This window comes from Oncorhynchus tshawytscha, linkage group LG03, assembly GCF_018296145.1.
Source record: "Oncorhynchus tshawytscha isolate Ot180627B linkage group LG03, Otsh_v2.0, whole genome shotgun sequence".
NCBI lineage: Eukaryota > Metazoa > Chordata > Actinopteri > Salmoniformes > Salmonidae > Oncorhynchus > Oncorhynchus tshawytscha.
The window spans coordinates 41,864,979-41,888,227 of NC_056431.1; the positions used below are offsets into that span (position 1 = coordinate 41,864,979).

Consider the following 23,249-nt stretch of genomic DNA (forward strand, 5'->3'; position numbering starts at 1 on the left):
GTCTCTGTACGCCTATGTAGGTATTCCATTAAAAATCTGCCGTTTCTAGCTACAGTAGTCATTTACAACATTAACAATGTCTACACTGTATTTCTGATCAATTTTATGTTATTTTAATGGACCAAAAATGTGCTTTTCTTTCAAAAACAAGGATATTTCTAAGTAACCCAAACTTTTGAACAGTAGTGTATGTGCCGTTCCTCCCCCAGCAGCCTCCTGTGGATTAGGCAATATTTATTATTAGGCCAACTCCTGAACAAGATAAATTCACGTTTTAGGCCGCCGTATAGGCTACTGTATGAATCAATTAATGCGTAACCTTGGGAGGATATGACACAAAACAGACTACCCTACATAAAGGTCAGTGGAGGCTGGTGGGAGTAGTTATAGGAGGACAGGCTGATTGTAATCAAGTGGTTTCCATATGAGTCAAGCAAGTGGTTTCTATATGTTTGTTGTGTTTGATACAGTTGCTTGTATTCCATTCGAACCATTACAATGAGCCCGTCCTCCTATAGCTCCTCCCACTAGCCTCCACTGATAAAGGTGCAGAAAGGGACTGACAATGGGGAACAATTTACTAAATGATTATGGTATCCTGCTTAACAAAATGTGTAACCAAGGAAACTGTTTTCCCCTTACCATTGGTCTATTCAACAAAGCGAGTCTCCAGTGAAACGCCCTCTTACAAACTAGACCCAATGAATACTGAAGCTGCAAACCTACAGCCTAGGTGACGTCATGCATACTCGTATTCCTTTGGCGTGGAAGCGGAGAGGGAAGAAGGGATCTTGTTCTTGACTATGGAGGCGAGTTACACTGCATGGGACTAGGAGCGGACTTGTAGAGGTGCTACTTCCATGCTGATTAAGTTACATGTTCCAATGTGGATCCACGCCAAAACACAGCGATCACAATAATACTCCTTAAGGTACAGGCTCGTTTTCATTCATTCTGAAAGCATGGAGAAAATCTGTAAAAATGAAAACATCTGCAGGCTAAAGGTCTGCGCTAGACAAGCTACTATTTAAGTCCTCTTTTTTTAAATCTTTTTTTTTTTACTATACAAACAGTGCAGCATGTGTTGTTTATTTCCTGCTTTTGCCATAGCCTTTACATAGCAAGCAAGGACCATAATGAAAACTAATCTTTCTCTTGTGACTGATTCACTACCACGCACACCTCCGAGGGTCATTCACTGGGTATTGAGTGTGCCCCTTGATACATTGCAGCCGAAACTTTTGATTTGTCCATTATTGTATCTTGTGGACGTTACATGAAGTGTTACTTTTTGTAGGATTTATGACTCTGAGGTCGAAATGCACCGGTAGAAAATGAATAGGCAGGTGAGTTTAGTGTGTGGGAATCTGAGGAATGCGACGATTAGGGGCGGAGATTCATGCTCTTCCCTTCTTAATTTTCTCACGTTTATTTAGATTTAAACTCACGACTGTATTCAATTCCCTAACCTGGTCAATCAGTCACTATATTTGACATTGGCGTTGATGCTTATTTTTTCCATTCTCAAATGACGTAGCCAGATCAAAATGTTGTACAGTTCTGCACCAATTTCGAACCAAAACGATATTTTTTTTGGTCACGCTAGAGAGTGACTCCCGGTCCTTTAAATGTCGCTTAATTTAAGTTATAAGCCTAATAGTTGTAGACCGATCTAACATTGATACAATGTATTTGGGATTGACAATGCTGGTGTTTATTTTTTTTTTGTCGCCCGGTTAACAGTTTCGTGTTTTAATATCAGCTAGTATAAAGAAGAAGAAAAAAAATCAGCTCGACTACTTCACGTGTCCCATCGCCGTTTTCTGGATTCATGCAATTCAAGGCAAAACACGTTTGAGCAGATTGATACTCGGCAACTCGACAGAAAAGTGAAGTCGTGTCAGTCTTAAGGCCGTGTGAACGGTTATTTAGCATTAGTAGCCTATTAAAGTGTAAGGAACAAGGCAAGATTTTAGAGTGCCGTTTTCTTTTCCCAAGCGCGCACTATTGCCTAGATGTCTCGGTGGAATCACTGTCCTACTCAGGATAGATAGCAGGAAAACTGTTCCCTACAATTGCGATGCCAAGCGAGCCTACTCGATCTCCTTTGAAGTCTCCACGTTTTCTTTTAGTTTATTTAAAATTAACCAATAGCAGTGTTCTCAAATATCTGAACGAAATGCTCCATAGGAACGAGAGAAGGCGGCAGCCCACAACGTTTAGAGGGAAAATGCTTTCATTATCAATATCACTGATGTTGATATTTCAAATAACTCAAACCATATAGGAGTAGCCTGCTGTGCCATCATCACACTTTGTCATTCACAAGACCAGTGTATCCTTACGCACTGGCATTGGAGGACCTTTACAAGGACATATGCACTATGCAGAAATAGATGTGACAGAGACCAGTACAACTGCCTCTGGACGCTTGTAAATGATTAGAACATATTCTTACATCTCACAACATGTACATGAAGGCATCGAAAAGGAATTTCCTTGGTTGTCATGGGCAGCTGAAACACTGCATAGGTTTTGTCTGGGCGAATTTATGGAGATTTGATGGACAGCTGTATGAAATAGTTATTTGTTCAATTCTGCCATTTATCAAATCACTTTAGGTCCAGTTTGTGACCTCTGCACTCTTTGGTGTGCAGCAGTGTGTTCAAAATAACCCTTTGGTTATTCTAAAGAATTGTTTCTCACTGTGGTCCTCTTCCAATCCTTCTCCATGTCTCCTCTTCTGTTGAAAAGTGTTATGTATGTTTGCCTGGTCATCTATTGGTGTCAATGATGATAGAATTGAACATGGCATTGATGTAGCATACTATAATATCATCAGCAACCTAAATATCAGGAACATCTCTAAGTGTCCAAACGTGGGTCTATTTTGCCTATCGAGGCTAGCTCTGGACATACCTAGCCCTAAACTGTACAGTAGCTGACCAGGTGGTGGAGGTGATATTTGAGGTCACAATTGTGCAACTGTACTCTGAGTCAGTGGGCTCTCGCGGTCAGATGCACGATTCAATGCTCCTCGTGACTCACATTACCCAAGCCACAGTCCCAACAGCTGACATCTATTGAAGGAATTCACTTAATCTCAAAACATGAAGCTTTCTCATGAGGTATTGCAGCAAAGGCTCCAGGTAAAAACGTTTTGTGCAAGTGTTCTGCTATGGAGAATGTGATTTTGCTGTTGCAGTGCATAAATTGTGAAGAGTTTGTGTGTGTGTGGTTTTCGCTCCTTTGTGGCACGATGGGAGACAATCGCAAATGTCTTATTGGAGTCTTGTGGGTTTAACAACAACAACAACAACAAGGTTTGTTTGAATAGTCTGACCCCATGGGAGTTTCTGCCCCTCACTCTGCTCCTTATCTGGGTATAGATGCAATCAATTAATGCACTGTACTCCTATGTTGTCAGAGCTTTTGGCTGTAGATGAAGGCTGCTTTGCTTGCATGGTGTTGGGAACAAATGCTGCTGTTCTAGACTGAGTCTGCACAAACACAGCCAAGTTCTCTCTTAAATGGCACCCCAATTCCCTTAGTACACAACTTTTGTCCAGAGCCTTATGGGCCCTGGCCAAAAGTGGAGCACTATATAGGGAATAGGGTGCCCTTTGGAACTCGCTGCCTGTTTTGGTGCAATTATTTTGAACCCATGCTCATGTCAGATTCTGTTTAACAGGAACTGACATCAGTCAGATGAGTAGTTCAGTTGCTCTTAGACGCCCCTTCTTGATAAGTCATTCTCTAATGCTGCTCAGACAGACAGTAGCACGGCAAAGCTCAGCTCACTTTGCTACAAATCTTGGGCCCTATAAAAACAGTTTTGAAAAATTTCCCGAATTCTGTTTTCTGTTTTTCTTTTTTTTTCAGGTTTTCACTCTCAATTAACATTGTTGTGGACTTAGAACAACCAATTGTTGTTTTTCCACAACAATGTTAAACCACTTCACAAGACCATTTTTGAGGTCTGGGAAAAATTGAAGAAGTTTGGATTTTTGGGTGCAGTTACCCTTTTAATGCAAGTGTGCACCAGGAAGAGGCCATTATTTGGTTAAGTGCTGTAGCACTCATGTGATTGCAGAGTTCTTGAGGACGACCACAAGTTGTATAAATTCCACGTTGAGCCTGTAATATTGATCCGTGTTTTGTCACATGGGAGACGGACTTTGCTGGGAATAGACGAACTGTGAGCGGGACATATTTTAATCTGTGACCTTGTCAACAGAGCGAGAAGAGACAAACCAACACCCACACATGAAAGTCTGAACCGCTGACCTCACTAAACTGGAGTATTTTAATAAATACCAGGCATATTGCTGAATCTAGGCTAGTGCCCGATCAGATTTAATGCTAACATTCATGAGTTGTACTGTATAGAAAATCAAGGTAATTAAAGGATTATGTTCCACATGCAGTGTGCATTCAGTTCTCCTACTATAGGCTGTTCGGTTTGTGGTACTGTGAAATGATTTGGTGAGGCCTGTGCGGGCTGCCTGCCGCTCTGCTGATCTTACTGGATATATAGATAAATTCCTGAAAGGTTTCCAGATTTCATGCTTTGGTTGGATCCTGGGCGGCTGAAGATAATGAACACAAAGCACGTCAGCGCTTTGAGAGATTAGGCACACAGTGGATTTTTGTCCAGTGAAATAGTCCTGGCACACTGAGAATGAATGACCAGCGGCTCTCCACTCTCCAGCCTTGTGCTATGTGGAGTGGATAGCAGTTAATGGGAAAGAGCCATTTTAATTTCAGTGTGTGTTGCTCCAGATGTGGCTCACTCGCTAGAAGAGAGTATTTTCTTCTAGCTCCTAATCCTACCTGCAGTTTTACCTCGACGGGGAAGAGCAGGATGGCATATTGTTGAATATTTCAAAGACAAAGTGCTTGTTACTGTACAACTCCGGGGTGCCCGCTCTCTTGTTACGAGAGGCAGAAGCCTGAAGGGGACAGGCCGTCTCCCCGCTGAGCACATTTGCCTAACAAACAAGGCCTCCGGAGAATTCCGCAGCAGTCAGTGAGCATTGGATGACTTAACATAACCTGGCATGACTCCGTGTGATGAATGGACAATTGTTAATCCTAATGTCAAATCGCCGTAAGTAATACACATTCAGCGGTGTCCAAAATGGCCAGTGGTTTTGTTTTGTCGGTCTAGATGTTTTCCTTCATCGAGAACCCTATAGTTAGATGTATCACCCAGCCTCGCTATTCAGTGGTGCGCTGACTCTTATAGGCTTCTGGTGAAATACTACACGTGTCGTATCGGTTGGTCGTCCCAGAGTGGTGTGTGCAGGCACGCTTGGGTGTCGGATTTGGTTTGAGGTAGCCTTGCGTTGTCATACGCCAAAATCACATCGTTATCACGCCTTCCTTGGATGTCTGGAGAATTTTGTATTGCAAAAAATGGTTTGAATGGTTAGCTGATCTTGATTTGGATGGTACATTTCAAGAAACCTCCCCCTACGCCCGTAGAAGGGGTGCTGTGTTATGTGCGTCTGTTACGTTCCCCAGTTTCTGTGTTGTAGTTTGTGTATTTGAGTGTGTTTCAGGAGATGGCTTCCTGAAATCCCCCAGCAGCTGATTGGTCGCCTCCACGATTAATTGGAGAGCTGACCCCGCCCCCTCGTCAGGACGTAGCTGTCTCCAATTTCCAATGCCTTCTGAAGTTGTAAAAGCCAGTGTTCTGTTGTTCAGGGGAGAGATTGATTGTGATATAGATCATTGCTGAGAGAGGAGGTTGATTGCTGAGGGATATAGCATGTTGGTCGTTCTCCTGCATATACCCTGACTCTGCTTGCACGGAACGCAAGGGAAGTAACAATTTCCCTACTTCAAAGAAATTCATGTTAGCAGGCAATAATAACTAAATATGCAGGTTTAAAAATATATACTTGTGTTGATTTTAAGAAAGGCATTTATGTTTGTATTTAGGTAGGGTAGCCTAGTGGTTAGAGCGTTGGGTTAGTAACCGGAAGGTTGTGAGTTCAAACCCCCGAACTGACAAGGTACAAATCTGTCGTTCTGCCCCTGAACAGGCAGTTAACCCACTGTTCTTAGGCTGTCATTGAAAATAAGAATTTGTTCTTAACTGACTTGCCTGGTTAAATAAAGGTAAAATAAAAATATAAAAAATAAAAGGTACACATTGGTGCAACGAAAGTGTTTTTTTTTGTGAATGCGCTTGTTAAATCACCCGTTGGCGAAGTAGTTTGATTCAATGACAAATTAACAGGCACAGGCCTCCCGGGTGGCGCATTGGTCAAGGGCGCTGTACTGCAGCGCCAGCTGTGCCACCAGAGACTGGGTTCTCGCCCAGGCTCTGTTGTAACCGGCCGCGACCGGGAGGTCCGTGGGGCAATGCACAATTGGCCTAGCGTCGTCCGGGTTAGGGAGGGTTTGGCCGGTAGGGATATCCTTGTCTCATCGCGCACCAGCGACTCCTGTGGCGGGCCGGGCACAGTGTGCGCTAACCAAGGTTGCCCGGTGCACTGTGTTTCCTCCGACACATTGGTGCGGCTGGCTTCCGGGTTGGATGCGCACTGTGTTAAGAAGCAGTGCGGCTCAGTTGTGTATCGGAGGACGCATGACTTTCAACCTCCGTCTCTTCCGAGCAAGTACGGGAGTTGTAGCGATGAGACAAGATGGTAGCTACTAAACAATTGGATACCACGAAATTGGGGAGGGAAAAAAAGGGTACATTTAAAAAAATAAATAATAATTAACAGGCACCGCATTGATTATATGCAACGCAGGACAAGCTAGATAGACTAGTAATATCATCAACCGTGTGTAGTTAACCAGTGATTATGTTATTGTTTTTTATAAAGATAAGTTTACTGCGCTAACCAGCACCTTACCTCGGCTCATTGCTGCACTCGTATAACAGGTGGTCAGCCTGCCACGCAGTCTCCTCGTGGAGTGCAATGTAATCGGCCATAATCGGCGCCCAAAAATGCCGATTACCGATTGTTATGAAAAATTGAAATCGGCCCCAATTAATCGGCCATTCCGATTAATCGGCGACCTCTACTCAGTATATCAGCTATCTTAATCCATTTGGTAGTTTATCATATGGCATGCATCGCCAATGCGTGTATGGTGGGATTACTGGTCTTCTGGGCATCTGTCATCTGAAGCAGAGAAAAAGTCACACATTGTTTATATGTTGAGCTATATGTTCTCAAGTTAAAATGATACCAGTAGGCAATGTATGGGGCTAACTATATAACACATTTTGTACCTTCCTTTTATGTGCTGATATAGAGTACCAGTCAGAAGTTTGGACACACCTACTCATTCAAGGGTTTTTTTCATTATGTGTGCTATTTTCTACATTGTAGAATAATAATGAAGACACAAACTATGAAATAACACCTATGGAATGATGTAGGGAAAAAAACAACCTGTAAAAACCAATCAAAATATATTTTAAATTCTTCAGAGTAGCCACTATTTGCCTTGACAGCTTTGCACAAGCTTGGCATTCTCGCAACCAGCTTCATGAGGTAGTCACCTGGAATGCATTTCAAGTTACAGATGTGCCTTGTTAATTTGTGGAATTTCTTTCCTTAATGTGTTTGAGCCAATCAGTTGTGTTGTGACAAGGTAGTGGTGGTATACAAAAGATAGCCCTGTTTGGTAAAAGACCAAGTCAATATTATGGCAAGAACAGCTCAAATAAGCAAAGAGAAATGGCAGTCCATCATTACTTTAAGACATGAAGGTCAGTCAATACGGAACATTTCAATAACTTTGAACGTTTCTTCAAGTGCTATGATGAAACTAGCACCCATGAGGACCGCCACAGAAAAGGAAGACCCAGAGCTACCTCTGCTGCAGAGGATAAGTTCATTAGAGTTAGATTGCAGCCCAAATAATGCTTCAGAGTTCAAGTGACAGACACATCTCAACATCAACTGTTCAGAGTGGGTGAATCGGGCCTTCATGGTTGAATTGCTGCAAAGAAACCACTACTAAAGGACACCAAGAAGAAAGAGACTTGCTTTGGCCGAGAAACAAGAGCAATGGACATTAGACCGGTGTAAATCTGTCCTTTTTTGGTCTGTCCAAATGTGAGATATTTGGATTCAACCACCATGTCTTTCTGAGACGCATAGTAGGTGAACGGATGATCTCCGCATGTGTGGTTCCCACCGTGAAGCATGGAGGAGGTGGTGTGATGGTGTGGGGATGCTTTGCTGGTGACCCTGTTGGTGATTTATTTTGACTTCAAGGCACACTTAACCAGCATGGCTACCACAGCATTATGCAGCGATACACCATCCCATCTGGTTTGCGTTTAGTGGGACTATCATTTGTTTTTCAACATGACCCAAAACACACCTCCAGGCTGTGTAAGGGCTATTTGACCAAGGAGAGTGATGCAGTGCTGCATCAGATGACCTGGCCTCCACAATCACCCGACCTCAATTCAATTGAGATGGTTTGGGATGAGTTGGCCTGCGGAGTGAAGCAGCCAACAAACCCTCAGCATATGTGGGAACTCCTTCAAGATTGTTGGAAAAGCATTCCTCATGAAGCTGGTTGTGAGAGCGCCTTGATGACCGCTTTGCACACGTTTGGCAAAGGGTGGCTACTTTCAAGAATCTCAAATATAAAATATTTTGATTTGCTTAACACATGATTCCATATGTTATTTCATAGTTTTGATGTCTTCACTATTATTCTACAATGTAGAAAATAGTCAAAATAAAGAAAAACCCTTGAATGAGTAGGTGTCATTTTGACTGGTACTGTGTATAAAATTGTTTAGTGCAAATCTAACCCTTGTAATTTAGGTACAGTATGAAAATAAGGAGATGACAATTGGGTTACAGAAGATTAGCGTTACAGTTAACATAGTAGATAGTCCAGGGGTTACCCTGTGCCTGTCCAGAGCCTGCTGGTTTTCTGTTCTTCCTGACAATTGCATCCACCTGCTGTCCCAGATCTAAATCGGTCCCTGATTTAGAGAGGAACAATGTGGGGGGGAAGCAGTGGAACTGGCTTCGAGGTCTGATAGTTGCTCTATCACTGACCCTGGATGCGCTAGATGCATATTATTGACCATTACTGTTTTCGGTCAATAATATGTGACCCGATTTAGGAAACTAGGCGTATGTCGCAAGACAAAGGAGATGATTGTGGACTACAGGACAAAGAGGACCGAGCATGCCCCCATTTCTCATTGACGGGGCTGTAGTGGAGTAGGTTGAGAGCTTCAAGTTCCTTGGTGTCCACATCACCAACAAACTAACATGGTCCAAGCACATCAAGACAGTCGTGAAGAGGCCACAACAAATCCTATTCCTTCTCAGGAGACTGAAATGATTTGGTGTGAGTCCTCGGATCATCAAAAGGTTCTACAGTTGCACCATCGAGAGCATCCTGGTTGCATCACTGGCTGGTATGGCAACTGCTCGGCCTCTGATCGCAAGTCACTACAGAAGGTTGTGCGTATGGCCCAGTACATCACGTGGGCCAAGCTTCCTGCCATCCAGGACCTCTATACCAGGCGGTGTCAGAGGAAGGCCCTAAAATTGCCAAAGACTCCAGCCACCCTAGTCATAGACTGTTCTCTCTGCTACCGCATGGCAAGCAGTAGCGGAGTGTCAAGTCTAGGTCCAAGATGCTTCTAAATAGCTTATACCCCCAAGCCATAAGATTCCTGAACATCTAGTCAAATGGCTACCCAGACTATTTACATTGCCCCACTCTCCCCCTCTTTTACACCGCTGCTATTCTCTGTTATGGTCTATGCATAGTCACTTTAATAACTCTACCTACATGTAGATATTACCTCATCTATTACCCCCTCACATTGACTCTGTACTGGTACCCCCGTGTATATTGTCTCGCTATTGTTTATTTACTGCTGCTCTTTAATTACTTGTTACTTTTATTTCTTATCTGTATTGTTGGTTAGGGGCTCATAAGTAAGCATTTCATTAAGGTCTACTACACCTGTTGTATTCGGGGCATGTGACTAACATTTTATTTTGATTTGAAGTCATGACTTCACAGGAGAGCCGTTTTGAACAATAAAAAACAAGTTCAAAGAAATGCCTTCTCCAACATGTGAACTTTCCTGTGCCTTAATATCAAAGTTGTATGCCGTCTGTAAATACGAATAAAAGTCTAGTTGGTTCAGCCACAGAAAAAGTCAGCAGCCTTCCCGCTAGCCATGATTGGCTATGATAATGAGTGGGCTGGACATGCCGAGAGATGAGTTTGGTGTGATGGACTACTTTCTGGAGGGCGATCGTGCCATGCTGACTCTCTCTCTGACTCTGAAAATGAATCAGTCTGCCGTGAAGCTTTCATCCATGTATACGGGTAAGAATCTAAGATCGAACCTGTTTGTCATAGCTAGCGAACGTTAACTAATCCGTTTGTATTGCTAGTTAAAGCTTGCTGTTAGCTGGTCAGCTGAAGTTAGATGGCTGGCTTGCTAACGTTACTCTGTCTATTGGGATTTTAGTTCATTTTGTAAAATGTTGCTACATAAGACCGAATACAGGTGGTGAGTCACATCCGTTTTTTATTAATATTTTGTTGGCTTTATAATCGTGAGATAAATGTAACTATCTTGTAGCTTACAAGGTTAGCTGACTTTTCTCAAAACGAACATCCATTGTGGCTAGCTACGTCTTGTCTTTCATGCTAGCCTGCACAGCCAAATATCACGCCAGAGCTTCAGCTCATCTCTAAATAACAGAGAAATGTAGTATAAACCAGCCTGCTGCAAACGTAAAAAAATGTTCTGTCACCAGTGCTTGTTTTGTTGAAATGTTTAGTCCTCGCGCACTCTTACTCGTATGGCACTAATCTGGTTAGCAAGGCATTTGATTGGTGGACTTGTTGTGAGGGCATCACTGATTTACACCAGGTTCCCACCCCTCATTAACTGATCTCTGCATGGAACTTCTCAAGGGAAGCCTGATTCTCGACGAGGCTATGTTTGAGGTGATGGCATCTCCCCTATGTCAGGAACCTATATATTATCCTCAATCCATGTGGGCTGATGTCAGTGGCTTATGCAGGCTGCGGAGGCTCCAAGTCTAAAACTGCAACGGTGTATAAGCCAACCTTAATACAGAAGCCAACCTGCAGGATCCCTACGCCTCACCTGCTTCCGTCATGGCCATTCCAAAAGCAAATGAAGATTCACTTGTTAAATGTCAAGCAATTTCAAAGTGCTGTATGTTGGATAATTAACTTCAGTGAAAGGGGTTGAGCCATTTGAAACAGTTCCAGTACATGACATTTATATTGGCATTTCATCAGATGCTATTATGTACTTAATTTTATTTTTTTATTTTTACAGCGGTTGGTTTTAAGATCTAGTGTTCATGTTGAGCTAGAATACTCCCATCAGAAGCTTTTTAACTTGATAAAGACACGTGGCTCACGGTCTTGATAAAGTGACCAGATCAAAGCTGATGAATTTTGAGCCTTGAGCGTTGACAAATTAGACATTTCCACTGCACATTCTTCTCTTCGGGTTTTCCCTTTCCATGACAAAGTTCTGACATGATCCTAGAAGCAGAGAACATTCCCAGAATAACCCGCAATTTACTCCCTCTGTGTAATGTCAGAGAAAGTTGACAACTCTATTATGGCCATTGGCCACTACGCTAATGGCTGTATAATGTCAGGCAGGCGACCCATTAAAAGGGCAGATTTTCCACCAGTTTTACTATTGAATATGTCACTGGCGTGTAGGGCCTCATATCAGCCCGTTTCACTTCAACTGCTTTGCCAAAACCTCTCTATTTGGATCATGTATTTAAAGGGCCAGTGCAGTCGAAATGCATATTCTTCTCATGTGTTTTGTATCCTATTGTACAACAGCCGATTAAACAGATTTAGTTGCTGGTTGAAATTACAATCTACACAGGAACTTCTAATCAGCAGGTTTTGCATGTGTGGAATTTCAGCTTGCCTGGTGACATCACCTGGTGGTAGATAAGTTAAAGGTCCAATGCAGCCATGTATATCTCAATATCAAATCATTTTTGGGTAACAATTAAGTACCATACTGTGCTTGTTTAAATTTTAAAAAATTGTAAGAACAAATGGCTTCTTAGTAAATGGCAATTACTCAAACAATAATATTGCTAAGACTGTCTGTGTGGTCTGAGAGAGGAGGGGAAAACTGAACTAGCTGTTATTGGCAGAGCAGTTTGGCGCTTTCTTTCTGTCACCAGACAGTCCAAAACTCCATCCCACCAAACAGGCTGAAATTTCACTAAACACTACTTACACTGAAAGGGCATATCATAATTTAACCACTTTCACAGTATTATTCCAACCTCGTAGTGTGGATATATATATATATAACACAGGAAAATCACATTTTTTGCTAGCACTGGTTCTTAATAGACCAATAAGTTCCAAACCTGTCTGCTAATAACGGTTCATTTAGTTTTCACCTTCCCACTCAAGCCTCTCCCAGAAGTCATAGCAAAATTCTTGCTTGGAATTGTTTTTGTTGCAAAAAAAAAAAGGGAAGCTATTTTTGTTTTTTTGACAATATTTAATGGAAAGCTATTACTAAGGTACTAAATTGAAACCCATAAATGATTTAATATTGATATGAAAACAGCTGCACTGGGCCTTTTTTTAAAACTCCCAGCTGCTCATACCTTCCTCACAGTTGTTGATATGACGAGCTAGTTTGACCTTCAGAAATGGTTGGTATTCATGAGATGCAGTACATTGATAATACTTGAACATTGATAATACTTGAACAGTGATTTTTTTATTTTTTTTTGAAAGCGGAGCATCACGAGCTGTAGCATGATGAACGTGATGACACTGCACTTAGGGCTATTGCTCCCTCCAGACATTGCATTGCAGTCCAATGCCTTTGATAAAAGCACACATTTCTACCTCAGAGCAGTAAAGTCATGCTTGGACTACATGAATCATAACTGAGATTACAACTAAGGGGGGATTTATTTTACTAACCTGTTGGGTGTGATTTATGTTTCAATTAAAAGCCCTTGTCATAGATCCCTCAACCCAGCTCTCTCCCACTCCTCCCAGTGCTCTATATCCCCATTCCTGTGGCTTTGCTTTATAAGCCATCTTGTGTTTCAAAGAGTTCATGTTTTTAAAAGTGCCATTAGCTGGGTCGAAAGGTTCATAGACGCATTTTAACAAAGTAGAGCGTGGTATTTAGCTCACTGGCCCCACCAAAGCATTGTTTTTAAAAGGGCCGCCGAAGGTGATTGAACTTTTTTGTTTGTTGCCATTTTCCTCATGCTCATTTCCCTTTCTCTACATGGCTCAATGCATGTAAGCGCCCCAGGTGCATACTGCATTTTGTTTTAAGTTTTATTAGTTTATGCTAAGCCCCCAAGGAAGAGTCTAAATGGAATACATTGAGTTGGAACACATCAGCTTAGCTAACCTCATACACCCCTTGTGCAGGTAAATGCATGCAAATACTGTGACAATCTCTACATTGTATTGTATGCCACATCTCTAGGTTGGAAAGGAAATATGTACTTGGCCTTTTCTATTGTATAGGCCTTTTTTATTATATATATATATATATATGTTTGTTTGTTTGTATCTCTATGCAGTTTTACCTGTCCTTGAAGACTTGACTCACAGAAATAGTTGAGCTGTTCCAGCTAAGGGTTCTGCTAGAGTGAATGAGTGATTTGAAAGAGAAGTTTACTTGTGTAACACACAATGATACATTGGCTTTTATTGTGCAGGTTTCTCTGAGACGTTGGTGCTCAGCTTTGTAGCTTGCGGTTTAAGGTCAACGATACACCGCGGGGCAGTTACTATACAGATTCAATGTGACAGGACGTTTGTTTGCACCAAAGCCAAAGGAGGGAAGGCAAATGTGACAAATGAAACGAGACCTTAGAATAAAATGAGAAACTGATTTTAGTTTGATTTCAAATGTGAAAGGTGCTTCACTTTTTTTTTCACACTTGCTATGACTTAATCTATTGCTCAGCACACTGTAGTATTGCAGAAGCTTTCCAAGGAGCTGAGATATAACAATTGTGAATGTTAAGCGTTCTAAAATAGGGGAATAGTGCTTTTACAGCCAGGTCTGTTTTCGTGGCTGTGTTGAAGTCCAGGACAGTAGAAGACGGGTGTTTTTGTCTAGGCAGACAACAGAGTGCAACGTCCCGATTTTGAAACAGCCCGTGGACTGAACACTGTGTGTGGAGGCCATGAGGCCATCTCACCTCCCACACTACAGGTCAAGGACATCCGCAGGCAGGAGCGATAAGGTGTGTGTGGTGGTGGTGGTGGGGGGGGGACTTTTTTTTTTGGAAGTGTTAATGAGCTGCAAAGCTATCGGTGCTATGCTAGCTGCACGCTAACTGGCCCTCAATGATTGACTCGCCTCAGACGGAATTATTATTTATTTTCACGAGAAATGTACTCCATCCCCAATACCAAGGCTGTTATTAACATGCTTTTCATGCAGTTAACAGTAACAACCCCCTCATTTGAATGGACGGCAGCATGGTTCTCAGTGACCCCCTGCTCGCCACTCTCTAAAGAGGTGAGTATTTTAATAGGCAGTTAATGCAAATCAGCCTTCACGGGAGATGTCGACAGATCCAGTTTGACTCTTTTTGCATAAACCCCATCTTTGAGCATATACTGCTGGTAGTTCCTACTAAGGAATAGGTTGATGCCCTGTTTCTTACCCAATAATCTCCTCCCATTGGTTATTGGGATGGGGTTTATATGCCTTTCTTCCATAGTGTCAACTTCTCTCCCATTTTTATGGTGGTTTGACCCTTTTCCATATCAATGACTAAATGCTGTGTGTGTGTGCATTAATGACGGTAACACTTTTTTACATTTGAAGTAGTTTTCAAATCAAATTTTATTTGTCAGAGTTTTACACTTTTAGATGAAGTTGCTTTGCACCAGTGGTAGGCAACTAGATTCAGCCGCGGGCCGGTTTTGTCCAAGCGAATGGCCGGAAAACAATTATAATCATTTGTACCCTGCAAATTGACCACAACTAAGCCCAAAAATGGTTTGTATTTGGGAAATAATTTCGTACCTTGATAAGATTGAGTCACGATCACATATGGCAATTTTCTTAATTTGTGGGACTACTTGGCAACAGATTTCCTAAATCAAACTACTTTTTAAGCTTACTTCCTGGTGATTTTGGGCTACAACAAAAACAAAACGGCTGTTGCCGACCACTACTTTACACAAGCTCCTTTAATCTTTATGTATGTGTAATACTGTAATTACTACAGTAACAGCGCTATTTAATATTATTTGAGGAATTGCTTTGTAGTGGCATAGTAATGGAGTTGAGCGGTTTTTGCTATTACACATTTGGAATAAGGAATCCCAATTCCTCTCGATTGTAGTTGGCAGTTCCATCTGTGCCTTAATATTTATAACATTGTGTTCAGCTGGTTACCTCTCACTCCCATTGCAGTTTATAGCTCCTTTTTTTGTTGTTGATGCCAATGGAATTTATACTTGTGCTATCACCAATGATAGAATTCTGTGTCAAAGGGAAACTTAAGCGATGCCGTGCCTCTGTTTCCAAGCTCAAACGGAAGCCTGAATCTGCGTCCCATATACCATATTCCCTATATTGTACACCACTTCTAGTAATCAGGTCAAATAAAATGTATGCGTCTTTCGCTCAAATTGTGTGACGTCCATGAGGCAAATGGTGGTCACACCTGATACTGACGGGTTTTCTGATCCACACCCCTACATTTGTTTTTAAAGGTTTCTGTGACCAACGGATGCATATCTGTATTCCCAGGCATGTGAAATAGGTTAGGTCCTAACGAATTTATTTCAAATGACTGAATTTCCTTTTCTGAACTGTGTAACTCAGTAAAATCTTTGAAATGGTTGAATGTTGCGTATTTTACATTTTTGTTCCCAGGCAATAGGGTGCCATTTTGGGACACGAACCTGTGACTCATGACAAATTTCTACGTGGACGTTGACTCGGAGGGAACATGACGGCAAGACAGCGAGCTCATAGACCAGGAAACTGGAGGATGGGAGTTGTGAGGGACGGCTGGCGGGGGCGGCACGGCTTTGCCTTTATACCACATGTCATTTTCTCATGGTGTTGTAGAGGGAACGTGACACAGCCCTACTGGGCACTCTGCCCACTGCTGGATGGCTGCCGGATGCTGGCCCTGTCAATACCAGTGATGCAGCATAGCAGATAAACCAGGTTGAAGTGATGTTGATACTTCACTGTGATCATATTAATTCCCCCACTATACACTCACAACATTCTACAATTGCATGTGTTCTTGCGTGAGTACACGCACAGTAAAGTGACAGGAATATCCCACAGAGGGGTGTGTGTGTGTGTGTGTGTGTGTGTCTAATTGTTGCTGCTGTCATCCCCCTTAACTTCCCATCCGCTTTAATGAGCCTACAAGGATGCCCTATTGATGAATAGGCAGCCAGATAAGCTAATGCTGTTCTTCCCAGTGGTGTGATTTGATCATTTGTCAGAGGACCGTGAAGGCAGTTCATCAGCTGCTGTAATCGGTCTAAAACGGGGGAAGCAGCCGATGTGCTGTGCACGCTCAGTAATTCACTCCAGGCAGGATGCATTGTGGGACCCAGATCACTGCCAATAGTAGGCCAATTGTTATGTTAATGCACCTTTTACATCCGATTTGATTCCAGTCATTTCGATCATCTTGGAATTTCTCACGGGTCCTTTCAATAAAATCCTGCAAACTTACAATGTTCACATTAAAATTTGATAGCCACCTGAAATGGGAGAAATAAATCACCACCTATGTATGTGAGACAGAATGGAACATTGATTAAACTGAATTTATTTCTGCCTTTCCGGCTGAAAGAATGAATAACTTTCACCGCGGCTCTGATCACCATTTAATTTCCCTTCTTTATGAACCGCTGCGGCGGCTTGAGTGTTATTTCTGTTCTGGCTTTGTTTTGCTGCTGTATTTGCTTTAGCAAATGAGCCTGTCGTGTTCACTCTCATGGAGAAAATTGGAGCATTCATCTTGTATTCAGCTCTTCCTGGGAGAATCCTAAGTTGACTTCTGTGTTTTGTCCGTGTGTGACCAACATTTCACTTCAGAGATTACATCAACCCACAGAGCCAATGTATAGGCCTTGATTCTTGAGGGTGTGCAGCGGACTCCATTTGATGCTCCAGTCCCCCTTTTTAAGTCGTCAATTCTTTGGGCGTCATTTACATTCAATCGGAGCGTAATTTATGCCCCCAGCCCCGCGCTGTCACGACACGTTATTGATGACCTGTTTTGAACAGCTGATTTTAAACATTTGGATCAGCGAGGCTTGTGGCTGCCAAGTAAAATGTTTAGGGATCTAATAGCCTGTCGCGTTCTGCTGTCAAAGAAGACGTCATGTATACAGTACCAGTCACACGTTTGGACACCTACTCAATCAAGGGTTTTTCTTTTAATAGGGTGCCATTTGGGATGCAAGCAGGGTGAATGAACAGAACAGGAGGAAGTTCCTCAAAGAGTGACCGCTCATAGTCTTCTGGTTGCACGATGTAGACCGATTTTTCAATTATTACACATTAAGTAATCTCCCACTTGTCCACTTGCAATGGTTAGTCGCTTTGGTTTAATGCATTTCATTGGAAGAGGTCTATCTGGGTTATAAGTTGTATGAACTGTCCTGGTGTGACTGTGTTTCTTGCCTTTATTCCTGGTTTACCTTGAGCCCTGTTCACACACGCTCAGATTAGCCTGGAGTGATTTTAGATGTTCCTACATTTTGTAGGATATGATTCAAGGACATCCGAGGTGGGCAGAACATCTATAACATTCCTCCCACATTTCAAATCCCTCTCCAGTCATCCTATTGAGTTGGACACTTGACTCGAGGTCTCGGTCTATCCACACAGCTAACCTCTGCCTTTAAAAAAAATTCACCCTCTTTTAATACCGTATCACCATGTGAATAGGTAGGTTTTCGATCTACTTCTGGGTTATATAGTGTATACAGTAATACTGGGTGGATCTGTGTGTGTGTGTGTGTGTGTGTGTGTGTGTGTGTGTGTGTGTGTGTGTGTTAAATATATATTTTTTATCTCCAGCATGGACTAGGATACATTCCTCCAGCTTTTGGGGTGTGTTACAAAGTAAAGTAAAATGTTTAGGGATCTAATAGCCTTTTGTGTTCTGCTGTCAAGGATGGCATCATGTATAGAGTACCAGTGACAAGTTTGGACACCTTCTCATTCAAGGGTTTTTCTTTAATATTTTCTACATTGTATAATAATAGTGATGAGATCAAAACTGAGAAATAACACACATGGAATCATGTAGTAACTAAAAAAGTGTTTTATATTTGAGATTCTTCAAAGTAGCCACCCTTTGCCTTGATGACAGCTTTGCACACTCTTGGCATTCTTTCAACCAGCTTCACCTGGAATGCTTTAACAGCAGTCTTGAAGGAGTAATGCTGAGCACTTGTTGGCTGCTTTTCCTTCACTCTTCGGTCCAACTCATCCCAAACCATCTGGGTTGAGGTTGGGTGATTGTGGAGACCAGATCATCTGATGCAGCACTCCGTCACTCTCCTTGGTCAAATGGCCCGTACACAGCCAGGAGGTGTGTTTTGGGTCATTGTCCTGTTGAAAAACAGATGATAGTCCTACTACGCGCAAACCAGATGAGATGGCGTATTGCTGCAGAATGCTGTGGTAGCCATGCTGGTTAAGTGTGGCTCGAATTCTAAATAAATCAGTATCTCCAGCAAAGCACCATCACACCACCTCCATGCTTCACAGTGGGAACCACACATGCAGAGATTATCCGTTCACCTACTATGAGTCTCACAAAGACACAGCGGTTGGATGGAAAAATCTCAAATTTGGACTCATCAGACCAAAGGACAGATTTTCACTGTATAATATTCATTGATCTTGTTTCTTGGCCGAAGCAAGTCTCTTCTTTATGTTGGTGTCCTTTAGTAGTGGTTTCTTTGCAGCAATTTGACCATAAAGGCCTGATTTCACACAGCTGGTTGAGAGAATGCCAAGAGTGTGCAAAGCTGTCAATCAAGGCAAAGGATGGCTACTTTGAAGAATACAAGATATATTTTGTTTAACACTTTATTATTTTTTGTTACTGCATGATTCCATATGTGTTATTTCATAGTTTTGATGTCTTCACTATTATTCTACAATGTAGAACATGGTCAAAATAATGAAACCCTTGAATGAGTAGGTGTAAACTTAGTCACACACACACAGTTGAATTCATACATACACCACAGCCAAATACATTTAAAATCAGTTTTTCACAATTCTTGACATTTAATCCTAGTAAAAATTCCCTCTCTTAGGATCACCACTTTATTTTCAGAATGTGAAATGTCAGAATAATAGTAGTGATTTATTTCAGCTTTTATTTCTTTCATCACATTCCCAGTGGGTCAGAAGTTTACATCCACTCAATTAGTATTTGGTAGCATTGCCTTTAAATTGTTTAACTTGGTTCAAACGTTTTGGGTAGCCTTCCACAAGCTTCCCACAATACGTTGGGTGAATTTTGGCCCATTCCTCCTGACAGAGCTGGTGTAACGGCGTCAGGTTTGTAGGCCTCCTTGCTCGCACATGTTTTTTCACTTCTGTCCACACATTTTTTTTATTGGATTGAGGTCAGGGCTTTGAATGGCCACTCCAATACCTTGAATTTGTTGTCCTTAAGCCATTTTGCCAGAACTTTGGAAGTATGCTTGGGGTCATTGTCCATTTGGAAGACCCATTTGCGACCAAGCTTTAACTGATGTCTTGAGATGTTGCTTCAATATATCCACATAATTTTCCATCCTCATGATGCCATCTATTTTGTGAAGTGCACCAGTCCCTCCTGCAGCAAAGCACACCCACAACATGATGCTGCTACCCCCGAGCTTCACGGTTGGGATGGTGTTCTTTGGCTTGGAAGCCTCTCCCTTTTCCCTCCAAACATAACGATGGTCATTATGATCAAATATTTATATTTTTGTTTCATTTTGGACATCTCTCCAAAAGTATGATCTTCGTCCCCAGTTGCAATCCGTAGTCTGGCTTTTTTAATGGTGGTTTTGGAGCAGTGGCTTCTTCCTTGCTGAGCGGCCTTTCAGGCTTTTTTAATGGTGGTTTTGGAGCAGTGGCTTCTTCCTTGCTGAGCGGCCTTTCAGGCTATGTCGATTTATAGGACCCGTTTTACTGTGGATGTAGATACCTTTTGTACCTGTTTCCTCCAGCATCTTCACAAGGTCCTTTGCTGTTGTTCTGGGATTGATTTGCACTTTTCGCACCGAAGTACGTTCATCTCTAGGAGACAGAACGTGTCTCCTTCCTGAGCGGTATGATGGCTGCATGGTGCCATGGTGTTTATACTTGCGTACTACTGTTTGTACAGATGAATGTGGTACCTTCAGGCGTTTGGAAATTGCTCCCAATGATGAACCAGACTTGTGGAGGTGTACAATTATTTTTGAGGTCTTGGCTGATTTTCTTCTGATTTTCCATTGATGTCAAGCAAAGAGGCACTGAGTTTGAAGGTATGCCTTGAAATATATCCACAGGTACACCTCCAATTTACTGAAATTATGTCAATTAGCCTATCAGAAGCATCTAAAGCCATGACTTCATTTTCCAAGCTGTTAAAAGGCGCAGTCAACTTATTGTATGTAAAAGTCTGACCCACTGGAATTGTGATACAGTGATATCTGTCTGTAAACATTTTTTTGGATAAATGGCTTGTGTCATGCACAAAGTAGACGTCCTAACCAACTTGCCAAAACTTTAGTTTGTTAACAAGAAATGTGTGGAATGGTTGAAAAATGAGTTTTAATGACTCCAACCTAAGTGTATGTAAACTTCCAACTTCAACTGTATATGTATATATTTCAAGAGATGGGCAAAAGGAGTTGTGTGTGTGTACATACAATGCCTCTTTTTTTGCCCTCTCGAATCTTTAAAGTGAGATTAATCTCAGTAGAATTCATGTCATTGTACTTGGAGAAGAAAATTGGGCCTAGGCCATGTTGTGAAGTATGTGAGGCTCCCTTTACCTTGTGTATAACACATGCTTTAAAACCAAATTACATCAGCTACTGTAGTTAGTTTTGACTATAGTCAGCAGTCTAAGTATATCTGCTTTGTTTCTAATAGTTTGGGCTGGGACTTTCAAAATATGTCGCTGACAACTACTTGGTAAGAAATATGTTGCGTTCTTGCTGAAGTCTTGATGTTTTTTTTGGCCCGACGTAGAATTACAATTTCATGTCTGTTCTTTTTTGGGGGGTTTTGTTTATCAGCGCTGAAATATGGTATCGACCACACTTGCAGTGCCTTGCGAAAGTATTCGCCCCCCTTGAACTTTGCGACCTTTTGCCACATTTCAGGCTTCAAACATAAAGATATAAAACTGTATTTTTTTGTGAAGAATCAACAAGTGGGACACAATCATGAAGTGGAACGACATTTATTGGATATTTCAAACTTTTTTAACAAATCAAAAACGGAAAAATTGGGCGTGCAAAATTAGGCACTGTAGTGAGGTCTGAAAAGGCAGCCAGAGACCGCATATCACTTTTTATTTAGCAAAGTCAATATGCTATTTGAACGAGGCAATTAAGCATTGTAGGTGTTTGGGGACATTGCCATGGCTACTTTGTGCTGTGTAATGGAAGTCTGGTTCCCTACAAGCTTTTTATTGCACACGGCCAAGGCATCGATCAGTAGTATTCTAGTGCCGTTAATTATGCCCTTTGTTTTCTGCCCTCATGCCGGCTTAAGAAGTCCAGAGGAACCAATGATTGGAGGGCCAAGAGTTTTAATGGAATGTTATACTTGGACCAGTATAACCCATTTATTAGGCCTTCTGCATATTGTACGATCAGCTTTAGTTTTTGCCATGTGGCGTAGGTAGACCTGTACGAGGGTTGCTGGTCCAATGATCAAATACGGCATACATTTAATTAATAATTGTGTATATCTAAAATGTGGTAAAAGTAAAAGTCCCTTACCTAATTTCATAGTCAAAGTAAGGGGAGCACCACATTGAGGTAGGCTTTCATTCCAAATTCTGTGAGTAGCTAGCTAAAGTCCGCTCACATCTCTATTTGAGAAGTTCGATTTCCCAGGCTTTATGTTTGAAGACCGAGCAATCGGCATCTGAACTGCTACTCTGCTGAGACTGCCTGCCTCTGGAGTTCAGGCTAATGTATAATTATGTCTGAGCTCTGGTTTTCCCTTCCACGTTTTTTTTTGTTCAACACTTGTGACTTGGTTCATTTGGGTGTCAATCAGCCTTATGAAGCCTTCTTCTCCACAGTTCTTCTCTTCCCTTGTGTTGACTGATGCTATAATGGGTATTATTACCCTAAGCCACATTGCGTTCAGTCTCATGACCAGAAGGGTTGTCTACTCTTTGTAGATGGGGAAATGGGAGATGAAGGAATGTGTCTGTCTGACAATCTGTTCGATTTTCTTTTCTCTGCTCCCTGGGGAAGATGCCATGCATGGCAGGGGCCACAGGTCAGTTGTCATGAGAAACTGAAAAGTGATGAAGTAATTAGTCTCTACTGTGGACTTCTTTTGAAGGTGCAGTCCAACTTGATTTTCCTGTGTTTTATATCATATTGTACAACAGCTGAGAGAACAAACAGTTTAAAACAGTCCTAGCAAAAGTCTTGCTTGAGAAATAGTTTTTTGCTAAATAGCAGTTTGTCAATTTTTTTAAATTGAAATGTATTTCAGTAAAGTTGTAATTGTTACCCAGAAATGATTTGATATTGATATAAAAATGTGCCTTTTTTTTGTTTTTTCTGTTGAATTTTACCCCTTTTTTTTCTCCCCAATTTCGTGGTATCCTATTGTTTTAGTAACTACTATCTTGTCTCATCGCTACAACTCCCGTACGGGCTCGGGAGAGACGAAGGTTTAAAGTCATGCGTCCTCCGATACACAACCCAACCAAGCCGCACTGCTTCTTAACACAGCGTGCATCCAACCCGGAAGCCAGCCGCACCAATGTGTCAGAGGAAACACCGTGCACCTGGCAACCTTGGTGCGCCCGGCCCGCCACAGGAGTCGCTGGTGCGCGATGAGACAAGGATATCCCTACCGGCCAAACCCTCCCTAACCCGGACGACGCTAGGCCAATTGTGCGTCGCCCCACGGACCTTCCGGTCGCGGCCGGTTACGACAGAGCCTGGGTGCAAACCCAGAGTCTCCG

General features: G+C 42.1%; 1 protein-coding gene across 1 annotated transcript in view; it reads left to right on the forward strand.

Annotated features, from left to right (window-relative positions):
* The first annotated feature begins 737 nt into the window (after nt 1-737).
* Nucleotides 738-23,249, forward strand: part of LOC112235792 (plakophilin-4) — a 129,209-nt gene continuing 106,697 nt past the window's right edge. The window contains exon 1 of the mRNA XM_024404333.2: nt 738-931. The gene's annotated coding sequence lies outside the window, so the exon portion shown is untranslated. The remainder of the gene's footprint in view (nt 932-23,249) is intronic.